A 14,384-nucleotide genomic window follows, 5' to 3' on the forward strand; every position below is an offset into this window, starting at 1 on the left:
AGACCAAGCTCCAGTAAGTCAGGCCATCACAGCAGTCATTTATGTGTGTCACCCATTCATTCATCTGTTTGGAGACTGATTTCAGCAGTTGCTCTCCTTCCCCTTCCATCTCTCTCCACCTCTTATCAGCTCCTCTTTACAGAAAAGGCTCCTAATTCTATACTGCTGTTGTGAAGTCCTCTGGGACACTGCCCAGACACACTTACTGCTATATTTCATGCACAAAATAAAGAGCCTGAATGCTTTTCAATGGTTCATTTGCAAGCTCGCTTCTGAAAACAAACACAAAAATGACAAAATAACAAAGAAAACATTTCTAGTTGTATTAAATAATCTACTTGCATATCACTTGGAAGCTAAACATACATTGCTAGACAATGAGCTGTGCAAATTTTCTATTCTTAAAAGAAGGGGAGAGAGTTTGTAACTTGTTTTCCTACCACTGGTAAGAAATAGGTATATATGCATAATAATCAAAAACCATTACCTTTTATTCATATTTCCTGGATGGAACAGAGCTAAGCCTGGTACACAAAAAAAACAAACTCTTCCAAACTTCTTCACATTTATATGACTTTCACTTGTGATCCCACAGGATGTTCCAAATGCGGTATTAACAAATACTCAAAGGGATTTGTAGAGGCACAGTCAGATTCAGGACAGTATAAAAACTGAACAAAAACAGGGCAAGTAAATTGTTTTAGGATATCTACTTTGTAACAGTGTGCCCATGTCTACCTAAACAGAGAAGTGTTTGGCTAGAAAATCACCAGAGCTCTCTGTTTCTAGAAGCAGTAGTTCGGCAGCAGCCCTTTCACCTTCGCTATCATGTCCCCCACCTCAAGTACCTGTACTAACACAGCTGTCAGCCTCCTCTCCAGTTTGCAGGCTGTAGCTCAGCTCATGTGAGCAAATCCAGATGTTTTGCAGATGAGGAAAAAAAAAAAAAGCAAAACAAGTCAGATTCAAAAACCAGTATCTAGACTTATGAAAACACATATTCTTCATTCACATTACCGGATGGCAGCAAATAATACAGCACCATACCTAGAAAGGAACATGAGCCTCAGATCCTGACTGATTTCAGACAGTACCAAAAGCTATCATTTTACAAGTAGTTGTTACTCTTCATTAAGGGGTAGAATATGCTTCTTACCAACACAACACATAGCCATGACACAGAAGCCTACCCTGAAAGCTCAAGTTCTTCATTAAATCCTTCAGTATCATTAATGCTGCTCTTGCCTGCATGCAACTGTTGTGTAGGCATACCACAATTACTTTTTTTTTTTTTCCTCCGAGAGCAGCACAGTAGCTACTTGCTATAAACACAGCTGAAAACATCTGGAACAGAGGGGTTGAGTTTCCAAATCAAACAAGCCACACACACTTTATTGCTCTGCAAAGTTCTTGCATCTTCACTTGCAACATGCTCCAGCACTTACTCCATTCCCTGAGCACTAACACGTGCATGCATGCAACCACACCTGCACAGCCTGCAGCCTCTGCCCAATGCCTGTTTCCAGCACAGCTTCTCCATACGAACTTTGGCAGCATCAAACCAAGTACGTGACAGCTGAAAGCAAAGTCACACTTTGGGAGAGAGGAAGGGAACAGGGAAAAACAAGGTTGGGGTTAGTTTCTGGTGCATTCAATTACAGTGTTGATCCCACATTTCTATCCACCCCAACCACTGGCACCCCTGCTCCCCCAGCCTAGTTCATCACAGAGATGCCCTTTCTAGCTCACAGAGGGTTCAAAAACTGCTGACGACACATCGCAAGCTCAGTGCTTTCTCTGAAACGTGCACAGTGCAGATCCAAAGCAGCTAGGGGGTTTAGAGGGCCAGGAATAGAGCTTGGGTTGCCTTGGCGCAGCGCCCCGACTCTAATCCGCGGGAGTTTAGGGATTAGGCTCCCAAGCGCCACCTCCCCTGACTTGGTCTTTTCTGCCCTTCTCAGATTACTGAGAGATTTCTTCCAGCCAAAATCTAGCAAGAAACATCCTTTATGAATGCATAAAGGCAAGAGCAGGGGGGGAAGGGTGAATATTTAAAATAACATAGAACAAGAGTCGCAGAAATTTAAAAAGGCACATGAAAGAGCAAAACATCTTTGCTTAGGTCTTTAGGGGCAGAGCTCTAGAAGTGACGTGCTGCCACAAGAAATCTCACTTTCCATCCTATGGAGAGAGACACTGGATACAAGTGAGAAAGGGCAGAAATGTTTTTAGGACCTCTGACCAGAAATGTGCCTTATTAGTCAGATGCTTGGCTCCTTTGAGTAAGGTAGAAAGATGGGACTTTTAGACACTTTCTATCTAGATCGACATCCTCATTACTGCTGCTGCAAGGTTTTGAAAACAAATCCGAAAAAGTAATTGAAAATAATGGTTTTCTATTTTCAGAGTCCAGATCTGAGAAAGTCATGTACTCCAACATCATATATTTGAGTGAAAAAGTAAGAGCTGTCTGAGTAATTGGCCTCCCTAGGCGCCTAATTAGATCAATACCAAGCATTTTTAGAAAGGACTCTACACATCAATAGGACTTTAATGTAAGTCTCACATAGCCTATCCAACACAGCACGCAATCGAAAACCAAATTTGCAGGCTCACAGAAATAGTCTGCCAGACAAAGAAAATAACAAGAGCAATTTAATACTAACAGGTGTCCCAGAATTTGGGATCTAGAGAAAAGTCAGGATAAGGTGGGCAAAAGTGGAAGAAATTAAGCAACACCAAAGCAGAAAAGATGCAAAGCCTCATCTCCAGCTCTTCCACAAGGAGCAGAGAACTCATAAGAAATGAGAAAGTACGTAGGCCCCTCAGCATACTCATGATCCAGAATTACTTTTGTGATGAAAGCTTTGCAGATACTCAACATTAGTAAAGTGAACCCGATTTAGGTTCAAAATGAAATGGCTGTGGTTCAAGACCAAATTATGTAAGTCTGGTGCTTGCTTTTCACCTACCACACAATTCCTCGATGCCTTCCCTTCGGCTACGCTTATCTTACAGTCTCTGTTTTTGTCATCACAGTACAAACCTGTCCTGCAGGTCCCCTTGTTTTAGCAGCAAACACTTGCAACACACCTTCAAAGTAACTTGCAAAGTGTAACGTAGCAAGTAACCTTAGCTTTATTGTCCCCCAGCCGTTACTGAGAGATAACTTTGCCTTATTTGCATAGACGTAGCAAGGCTCAGGGTTTATTTTGAGATCGTTATGTGAAAGTTACCACACACTTGAAAGGGAAAAAAATAAATAAATAATCCAGTGACTCTGCTTTGTGTTTTTCCAAAACTTCTCATATTTTAGGTGTACTCAACAGAATTCACTGACCAGTTTACAACTGTAAAAGGTCTTTAAAACTAACAAACAAAAAGGACAAAAATTAAACTCAAGATCATCTGATTAAGTTTGCTCCTGCATGAAAACCTACGTTTGGGAGACACAGGGAGACAGACCTCCAGAAAGGATCCTTACAGTGCACGGAAGCTTTCAGGATGCACAAGACTTCACTTTCACTCACACTTGAGGCTACAATGGAAAGCGGAGCCTTCTCCAGCGGGTACCCGCAGAAAACCCTCTTTTCTCCCCAAAGCCGAGAGGTAAGCAGATAGGGTGCTGCCACCTATTGGCCATACAGCCTTAGCACAGCAGCGGCGTCTGGAGAATGCGAGGACAGAGACGAGCCGGGCAGCCAGCAACGCCTTCCCCCCGACATCCAGCAAGGCTCCTCAGAGCTTTCCGATCTGTGCCACGGGAAGAGAAAAAAATCAGGTTTGGCTTCAAGAAAGCACTAGCTGTTGTGTGGGGGTGCAACTCACCCGAGTGAATAAATATGTAACGAAACTCAAGTGAAACACGAGTGTTATTTCTTGCTGATAAGCTTTCACGATCTAACCCATTTCAAACTCATTTGCAACCAGGAAGGAACTCCAGCAAACTCTGGACTGAACAAAGCAAAAAACGATCCAGCTCTCTAACTGCAACAGAGAGCAAAGCTCACGTGAAAGTCCCATTTTAAGAGCAATCCTTTTGCAACAAGACAGGGTGCAGAGCTTGTAAAGGGCTTGAGGAAGGAGGGAGGAAGTAACATTGGGTCACACAGCAGTGTTGCTCAGAACCATGCCTTGCCAGCACTACAGCTCCTGCTCCTTGTCATAGCTCACACAGATGTGCAGAAGCTGCATCCATCCATCTGTGGGAAAGGCAAGGGAGACAGGAGCATGCACAGATGTCTCCACCTGCTTCTCAGGGCCTGCTGTCATTTAACTGCCAGGACTTTTTCCCCAAGAAACAGTCACCCATATAGTGGAGTGGGAACACTATGGCTGGTGACAGTCTCAGGGAGAAGACAAAAAAAGACAAAACCGAGTATACAGCAGATATTGCTGGCTAAGTTGTTTAGCAGGTCATACAATTTAGCATGTATTACTTCTGAATCTGCACACACGCCACCATCCCCCCACACCTTTTACTTAACAAGCACAGCAGAGAGATTCTGTCCATCACACAATTCATTTTGCCACTGAAGAGCTAATAAAAGGTAGCCTGCAGCTGAGGAGCCTCTGTAGCTCGCCAGCAGAACAGACACCTGGCTTTGACAGCTTGATCTGTTTGGACACTCCAGCAGCCACTACATAAAGGACTCCTGCACCTCTCAACTCCTCAGTGTTGCTAGGAGCAAACACAGCGACCCATGTACACATACCCATAGGCTGCCTTTTTGCTACTAGTCATCACCACTGGAGCTCTGAAAAGCAACATGATGCAGCTCATAAGCAGCAGCTCCAGGTACCTAAGGAGAGGGAAAAGCTCCTTGTGGCTTCCCTCTCAGTGCCAAGCAGAGCCTTCCCAAGCCACTGAAGTTAGGTGCCAAGTGAGCATGCAGACATGTATCTTGGAGATCATGAGACAATAAGCTAAACGTGTTTCTTCCATCAACAGGCTGAGGAGAGACGGAGATACCATTTTACCTTCTCTGAAATCTGTGAAGCATGCAGCTACTGCAATGACTGGTCAAGAGAATAGGAAACCAGGAAGGACACTTGGTCTCAAGTGCTTCTCCCACAGTCCATAAGTAAATGGCTGAGTAAACATCTAATATGAGAAAATCCTCTTTAGATGCTAGGTGCATTTTGTTTTTCTCAAAAACTTGCATATGTGTTCCAGCACTCAGAAAAATGAGCCTCTGGCTGTCCTCAGCATGGTCTGGTTGATGCACTTAGAGAACAGATTGACGTATTTACCTGATGCATTTCCCTTTGTCAGTTCTAGAACAGTATTTGTTCCCATGCACTCTCAGCAAAAGCTAGCACCCACCAGCAGAATAGAAGCTCCCTTCTTCTGCAGAAAGAACTTGTGCTACAGTATTTTTAAATCCAAAACCAAACCCAGCTTATTTTAAAACAACTCTTGACAGCCAACAGGGAACTGATGCCCCAGATGACTGCTTTGCACAGTGCCATCAGGTAGAACAGATGCAGAAAGACCCATCTCACCTCTTCCCTCTCCAGCAGGCTTGTCTGAATGGAGAATGTCATTTCCTCTCTCCATGGCACTGCCAATCATCTCCTGTGCAGAACCACAAGATAAAACACATCATCTGCAAGACTAAAATCTAGGAATGCATGCAAGGTACTAAATTATCCTTTTTTTTTTTTTTTTTTTTTCCTAGTGATGGAGGACACACAAGAAAAGGCTGGAAGATACAACCTCAAAGAGGCACAGGCTGTTTTCATCTGTGCTTTCCTGCTAGCAGCACTGAACTGTTTCCTCACTCCAACAAACTGCCAGCATGCACTGGACCACAAGACATGTGACATAGTTGCCAATTATTTTTGCTATAATAAGATGAGGAGGAATTACACAATAAGAAAGTTCTGTGAGTTTATCATCTTACTACCAGCTTGCAAACAAATGCACAATCTGAATTACTTGCCCTTTCAAAGGGTGAATGAAAATTCAGAATTTTGCTGCTGCTCTCCAACACGTCAGTGACACACGCCTCTCATTTCTGGACATAAAAGAGCACTTGCTAGATGGAAAAAGGCAGAGCAAAGTACAAGGTAAGCATGCTCCTCAACAGCCAACATAAATCTCTGCAGCTAGGCTCCTTACCTCCCTTTCACTCAAGGTCCTCTCACAGAAGTCCACCCAGGTCAGACTACACATATATATGTGTATATATACGCACACACATACACACACACATACATACATATATACATATGTGTATGTATGTATGTGTGTATATATATGTATATATATATATATACACACATAGTCTATACTCACATGTATTTATATGTGTATGACTAGATGGTGTGTTCTGGGAATAGTCTACTGAGCCAAGCCAGCAGGATTTCAAACAGCACACAAAAACCTGGCCAGATGGGCAAACCTCCGCTGTCACTGGTATAGCTTTGTACAGCAGTAGCACACATCCTGCACCCATCAGTATACTAACACACTTTTGCATCAAGACCACTTTTCATGCTGCTATTTCACACTTTTTCTTCTGTTTTTTAAACCACTTTCATGCTCAGTCTGTTCCTAAAAGTGTCATTTAAATGGATGCTTTTCCTTAGCGCTTCTTTATCCCTCTAAAAACTCACTGTTCAGGAATCACCTCCCCATCAGCATTCCAGTTGATGGATGTGGAGGTAGCCATTTGCCTTTACACTGCTGCCCATTCATTCAGTTCAAGTATTTTCCCAGTCAGTATTCTTGTCAGTTGGTTGGGAGGACATAGCAAAAAACGCCCTGGCAGGATTGATATAGAATATGATATGCGATATGAAATGGAAGCTTTTTCTTTCCAATTCTCTCATAACCTCAATGTGAAAAGTACTTTCCTCTGCACAAACAAAAAAAGTAGTGTTGTCAAAATACAGGGAAATACAAAGTTGGAGGGGAGGGAGGGAGGAAAGGAATTGGCGCTGGATCTTAAGTAGGAGCTGAAGTAGCTGAGTAGTAGCAGCTGAAACCATTGTTTCACTCTGTTCAGATTGCTTACCGTAAAATGACACAATTCTAAAAACTAAGCAAGTCAGCTCCCTGTTTGTTTTCATTTCCTTTTTTTATAGGAACTCAGAGATCGGTAACTTGAGATAAAGGCAACAAGAAGTCCACATTTCATCCCATCATACCTTTTCAGTGGTAGCGCCTCAGCTACAGCCCTCCCTCCAGCTAGACCAGGGGAACCTCTGACAACAGATGTGCTGGTTCTGAAGATCTTTAGCTACATTTCATGCAGCAGGAACCAAGAAAGGGTAATGACACTCTTTGAAAGGAATTCAGGAATGTTCTTACACAGGAGCTTTACTGTCCCAAGACACCCTGCAGGGCCTGATTGGGTTTTTCTGCCATTTTTTACCATGATAATGTTATGCCCTCCTGTAGTTCTGTTACTTTTTTTTGCCTTACAGACAATTGCCTGACTATGTTTTACCTGTCTAATGGGTTAACCCTAATTTTTGCTTGTCTGTTGCCCATATTAATGACAAATGTTCAGTTTTGGCCAGTGAAAGTTCCTAACTCCCTCACTTGCTTCATATCATTTACAAGGGAGGTTCAAAAATCTTAGTTGTTCAGAAGTGAGAAGTGGGAGTCCTTAAAGTAAGGACCAAGCAAGAAGACTAACATGCCAAGATGACCTCAAGCCACACTACAAGCTTTTGCCCCACTTAAAGAAAATTAGGCAGCGTGTACAGGACATTTATAACTCAGGGCATGACTTTAGGCTCAGGAAATCTGCTCAGACAAAACTGCTACAGTGGGCTGATTTATGACAATGTGTTCATGTACTCCTCAACTGAAACAGTCTCTATTGAAAACTAATCCTGTTTCATAGAGCAGTTGCTCTTTGTTCAAGCCTGATGTAAGAGCTCCTTGAAAGTGGTGTATTGTGACATAAGACTAGATATGATGGACTAAGAGCTGCCTGCAACATCATTAGCATGTATTTTACATCAGCTCAGCACTCAAGTCTAAAATAGATGCAGACTTTAAAAGCACATACTAGACAGGGCATTTGTATACACCCATATATAAATTGACACAGATCTATAAACCTGAACAAGGAAATGACAACCGCGGGAAATTTTTTCCTGTACTGCTGAGTACAAAATATGGATAGCACAGATCTGACACAGGGCTTTCTACCTGTAGACAAGGATATTAAAAGCAAGTCTCTCAATCTTGCCAGGCTGACTCTGAAATAAATTGTTATCTGAAATGGGAGTTCCTAGGTTTACATCCATTTCCCATTCAGCAAAAGAACAGGCAGTGTGTACAATGTGGGGTGGAGCAGCACACCAAGTGGCACCATTAATTCAGATGAGGTTTTCTCCAGGGAAAACAATCAGGTATTTTCAGTTGCAGCAAGCAGCTACTGCACTTGTCTCCTCCCATGTGACTATTCTGGAAGAAAGCCTCTATTCCATAGAAAAAAAAGAAAAAAAAAGGAAAAAAAAAAGCCTCTAATACAAACTGCATTAGACTATCTTCTATCTTAATTTCGCTTCTGTAACTACAGTTTAGAGCTTTTTAAGCCCTGTATTTTCAAATTCACAACTACTAGAGCTGCACATTTCCTTCCCCATCACCTCCCCAGGCACCTCTGAGGTGCTTAAGACACTCTCAAAGCATCACAAACTTTAGGTCCCAACACTAACATCAGGCTTGAGACGTGCCAGCTTTCTGCTGCTAGGAGGATGGATAACATCTGATCCAGCAGAAAGCTTGACTGGCAGAGGCAGCCCCTACCAGGCAGAAAGCCTGGTTGTATAAAATGTTTTGGACACATCTGAAGCAGCCAAGGGAGTTAATGTGCATTCAGCACTTCACATAGTGCAGGCACAGCATTTCTCATCCAATACTCAGCACGCTGAAGCGATAAAAGCTTTCATGATATGCTGGTCTCAAAAACATAAAGCAGCACAAAGGATATTTTGAACATGGATGATTTCAGCAATCTCCTTCAATCCCCTTCAGTGGCACAACAGCATAGAACCATATTCAGCAGCAGGAGCTTCTTCAACTGTGCTCATAAGTGGCATCTTCATGTAACCTTTAACCAGTTACTGAATGACAGTCTCTGAAAGAACAAGTGATTTCTACAAATCGGACAACAGTTTCTCCAAAGTGAAGGATGTGATAACATTTGAGATCACATCAAAAAGAGTGTGGTGACAGCACACTCTTTTTTATCTTAGTATAAAACTAAGATAAGGCAAAGTCACCACGTCTGAATGTCGGTGTAAGTACAACACAGACAGAGGAAAGAAAAACTCTCCAAAAATATTACCCAAGCAAAGCAAAATAGGGTGGTGTTCAGTGACCAAAATACTTCAAGCCAATCTCACCTTCATTTGAGTGACAACTGTCTGTCCAGAGGAGTTTATAGAGACTCTTCCTTAGGGAACATGAGAAAGTCTCTCCTGAAAGCCAACACTCACCTCATTCTCAGTACAAGCGTAAGACACTGTCTTCATAAAGTCAATCAAAAGTAATGCAGATCTGATAGGCAGAAACGCAAACAGCCAAATCTCAAGCTAAATGCCCTTTCTTCCACTACCACGTGAAGGTAAAACACTGTACAAATTTGCTGAAGAAACGTTTCTAGAGATGAGTACAGCAAAGCAAAACCAAGTTATTTTATAGCTGTTTGGGAAGAAACTGAAATAAAGAATTTCCTCACTTCCACCAATTTAAACTTCAACCAGAATGACAAAAATAATAATACTAATAATTATTATTAATAATAATAATCACAGCCCAAAGCATCATGAACCCAGGGAGCCATTCTGTGTTTCAACAGCATCAAGTATTTACCAAATACTCAATTTGCTAACATAAGCCCCAGAACCCAAAGGCTGCAGGTCCTTGATGAATGGCACCCATGGGAATGACCCAGCAGAAGCAGGTCTGCAACTGATGGTTCCTCTCTGTATCACCACATCAGATGTGTGCTCTTCTTCAAGAAAAGCAGCCTAACATGCCTTCAGGAGTTATGCTCAGACAGAGTTAAATGCATTTGATCCCTGGCTATTGCTAACCCGTCTTACACACGCAGCAAAATCTTTGGGATACTCTACATTTCATATCATTCTATCAGTGGGACGTGTACATGCACGATTTTGCCAGTATGCCAAGAAAAAATAACTGGCATGGAGCACCAAAGGCTGCTGGGATACAACAGACCAGGGATTACAGTCCAGGGGAAACTCACTGCCAAGTGCCTCATCCACACATTCACTCCTTTGACTGTTCCTGCAAAGGAAGCAAAAGAGTTCATGCACTTTTCAAAGATCCCTGCAGGGGAACAGAGTGAGCAAGCCACTGACGTTAAGGAATGCTCCTTGTCCTCCTACATTCTTAGCTGATATAGTGCTGAAGAGATACCCTGTGTAGTGATCCACAACCTTGACTTCCAGGAGTGGTACCAGTCAGGAACATACCCAGTCCAATCTTTAATCTTGGACCTGCGGACTATCAATCAGCCAGCAAGAGTTTGCCCCAGACCACGCAGGGGCATGACTGCATTTTTGCTGTGTTAGTCAGCAAAGCCATACAGGTCTTTTGCCACTGGGATAGGAGGAACATGATGGAGCATAAAGGCAGAGCAGTGTAAGCAGACAATACATGATCCCGCATAAAGGCAATCCATTTAAAAACGGTAAACTCACTTTACCAGCAATATGAGTTTGCTTCACGGGAGAGTAATATTCTTAACTTGGTTCTAAGTGCCCTAAAGCTGGATTTACTGCATCCTCCAACCACAGCCAAGAGAGCATAACTGAACTGCTGAGCAGGCAACAACCAAGTTTTAACAAGACTGTCCTCTAGATGACATCCATTTAAGGGCAGCCCAAAATAGACTTACTCATGTCAGCTTAAAACAATAACCCAGAGCAGAAAGTTGCTTCTTGCCAGAAAGTGTTCATGGCTACATCTTATGAACTTCTTTCTAGTGAATGCTGCCACAGAACAGCCACTTGCAGAAAAAGACTGCTTAAAGCAGTGATGCTGATGAGCAGCACCAATGTAGAAGGTTCTGCGTCCTCTCATGTAAACAAAGTAATCATCAACAAGCTTGTTCAGAACAGGATTTCTGGAAGGGAAAAATGCAACTCTAGCATAGGTATTTTTTATCAGGCAAGGTCTGAAAATCCTCAACCACTCTAGAAATGGACATTGAAAAAAAATATTTTTCCCTGGAAAGACAGCACTTAAAAATTAAGACCATTTGTATGTTCCTTTATCAAAAGAAGGCTGTTCACATGATGCAGGCTGTTGCAGCATTTTTACAGCCACTCAAGCAGGTTTGTCACTGTAATGACCTCCTCTCACTATGTATCAGAGGCCAAACCCTTTTGACTTCACTATTATGACAGGGTTACTACCAGTCCATATTTACAGACTTCCCAAGCAAGCCTAAAACACCCTCTTCAGAAAGGAAAGATTTCTCCAGTTCCCACACAACTTCAGTGCTTTCAATAAGGCTTTGAAGCCATGACAGCTTACCATGAGCAAGCCATTTAAAGAAATATCATAGAGCTCCCTTATTCTCTTTCCTCTTCCTAACCTCTGTAAAATAAGGGCGCCTACTTCCACTTCATAAACGGAAAGCATCTTAAAGAGCCACAATTGATGCTAATACACTATGTGTTATATATAGCCTACAAGAAAACATGCAGGCTGATTTTACATACGGCATCACAATTAGCAAGTGGTTCACGGGAGACTTAGGTTACAAAGGTAACAGGCCAGGAATTCATGGCAAGAATTCATCTGCGAGCAAACTGGACCAGGCTCATGTGCTCGTGTTGATCAGCCAGTCCTCTTTCATCCTCTTTCCACATCCATCTACCTACAAAAACTAAAGGCAAAAAACTTCGTCAAAAAACCCTGGGTTTAAAAAAAAAATTAAAAAAGGCCTGAAATGATCATTTTGCTTTGGGGACGTATATAAAAACACAGTGAGATATGGCAATTCTCATACCCTTTTTTTTAAGGGGGCAGGGCCACCTTACTGGTCACCAACTTTATTAAAAAAAAAAAAAAAAAAAACAAACATAAAAAGCAGTTCTGCAGCTCAGAGTATCAGGTATAGCCACAGAGAGAGACAGGGATTGAGAGGGCAACAAAGCACTTGCATGGTCAGCAGCTGTGCAGCACAAGCTGCCCAACCCAATCAGCTTTCCAGAGCAGTTTGGGTTTGTCCTGTACTTACACAAGTTCATACCTACAAACCTTGCTGGTCATCTTCAGCTGGAAATCTTCATTTCAGAAGAATGTAAAACTGCCTAACTCCTGCTCATTTTCAGAGTTGAGATGCAAAGCTGCCTTTTAGTCTTCCAATATCTTGAAGACACTTAGTAACAAAGAACTGCTTTATGCTCAGCAGCTAATTGGAATATGACTGTTTAAAGGTAAAAGGAAAATAGACTATAATACTAATGGTGCAGATAACTGGGAATTATCTTGCATTTTTTATTGCTCTCTTAAGTGAAACGAGTGGTCCGGGAACAGAGCCAGAGAAGTTGGGCTGATACCACAGTCCACGACTTCATACACAATCCTGAGAACTTCAAACTATGGGTCATAGCCAGAACAGCAGTGATCTCTTCCTCAAAAACACTGGGTACCTTTACCGAGTTACCAGGCAAAAATACAAAGTTATTTTAAGTCAAGGCATCACCATACTAGGACTACTTACCACAAAGATGTCTTGTTCAGAATTTAGGATTAAAGAGACAGAAATATATTTAAGAAAGACAGCTTCATTTGTAGAAAATTAATTACATGAACTTACGATGTTCAGGGAAGTTTCTATGCACATGCTGCAGTACAGGCTCAGAAGACATTTAGGTTATTCACCAGAAGGTAAACTTTGAGCATGATGAGCATAAGATGATTTTGTAAAGGTTTGTGTTGTTTGTTTTTTTTCAATATAAACTGTGTACCTAATCTTCAGTGAATTGCACTGTCTCTAAGCTCCTCTAGTTTGATCTTTAGGTAGAGTAATTATTTTAAAAGCTGGAGACAGTTTTAGTGTCTGGAGAAGATTCTGACATTAAGACATAGCTGGGATTTCCACAGAACTGCTTTGTAGCATATTCCCTTTCAACAAAAATTATACTTTGAATTTTTGGCAAAGAGGTGGGTAATCCAAATAAAACTGAAAAAAAAAAAAAATAAATTCGGACACTTGTCTTTTGCAGCAATTTCTTCTGTTCCACTATTTTGTCCATGGGTACAGAGTACAGACCATTCAAGCATTATGCTGAATGGTTACATGCATTTAACCTGTAGTGCCAACAGGAACAGCACGGGGAAGGGAGCAGCTGGAGCATCACGGCTGCAGCTCAGTGCCCACAGAGGTGAAGGAAGGGTGCCTGGGCTCGCCTACATCTTTAGTGAAGCACAGGCCCGAGCCAGCACTCAAGCCCAGACTCGCTTGCATTCTTTCCATGCACAGAGGCTCTCAGGCTTCATTCGCTTCCAAGATCTTCTCTGAAGGAAAACTCAAGGTGTAGCACAAAGTCCAGTGGACCTGACTCTCCCCTTTTCACTGGTCACCAGTGAAGCCACAAGTATCTTAACCAGAATTCTTCTTTTGTCTGACATGAGAGCCTACTCAGGACTTGGATTCATCCTACTCAGAAGTCAAAATCAACTTCTCTAGGTACAGGTAAGTACAAAAGTTACTATCCAAGAAGGCCACAGAAAGCATCCTCCAAGCTTTTATGCCAGGGAAGGCAGAAGCTGTGGGAGCTACGCTGCCTCTCCTAAAGCCCCAGCTGTAGCCATCCAATATACAAATACTACAAATACTACAAATATACTGTATACTGTACATAAAGAGCCAAACACTACTTTCGCCTGAATAAGAAGCACTTATGCAGTTATGGGAAAATCTTCACACCTCTCACATTCCTTGAGAAGATGTACTAGATCTTAAGCAAGAAAAGACTTTTCTTTCCAAGCACATTTTGGTGCTGCATGCGTCAGTAACGTACCGGAGACGAACTCACACTGCAACAGAAAGCATTTAAACTTTATACTCTGCTAACACCATCTGTTTCGTCAATGTGTTTTCTCAGCAAGATCAGTGATGCTATCTGACAGCCCTATGGGTGAACTCTGTAACTTGAAACACAAACTTGAGCACCACCCTTAAAGTCCCAATCCAAACACACTGAATACTTTGTGCTAATCGTCAACCCATTTCCAACCTCATTCCACAAGCAACTGATGGCTCCATTTTGTCTGTGAATTCAATAAAGATGATGTTAGCAGACATCTTCCATCCCAGCTCAGTATGGCCTTCAAGTTCCATGAGCCCAACTGCTGGAAGGGCAGGAGTCACCAG

At 42.2% G+C, this 14,384-nt stretch overlaps 1 protein-coding gene across 6 annotated transcripts in view; it reads right to left on the reverse strand.

The window, feature by feature from the left end:
* SLC4A4 (solute carrier family 4 member 4) overlaps positions 1–14,384 on the reverse strand; it is a 231,487-nt gene that overhangs the window by 164,179 nt on the left and 52,924 nt on the right. The window lies entirely within an intron of this gene.

Source organism: Tympanuchus pallidicinctus, unplaced genomic scaffold, assembly GCF_026119805.1.
Source record: "Tympanuchus pallidicinctus isolate F22 unplaced genomic scaffold, pur_lepc_1.0 scaffold2, whole genome shotgun sequence".
Lineage (NCBI taxonomy): Eukaryota > Metazoa > Chordata > Aves > Galliformes > Phasianidae > Tympanuchus > Tympanuchus pallidicinctus.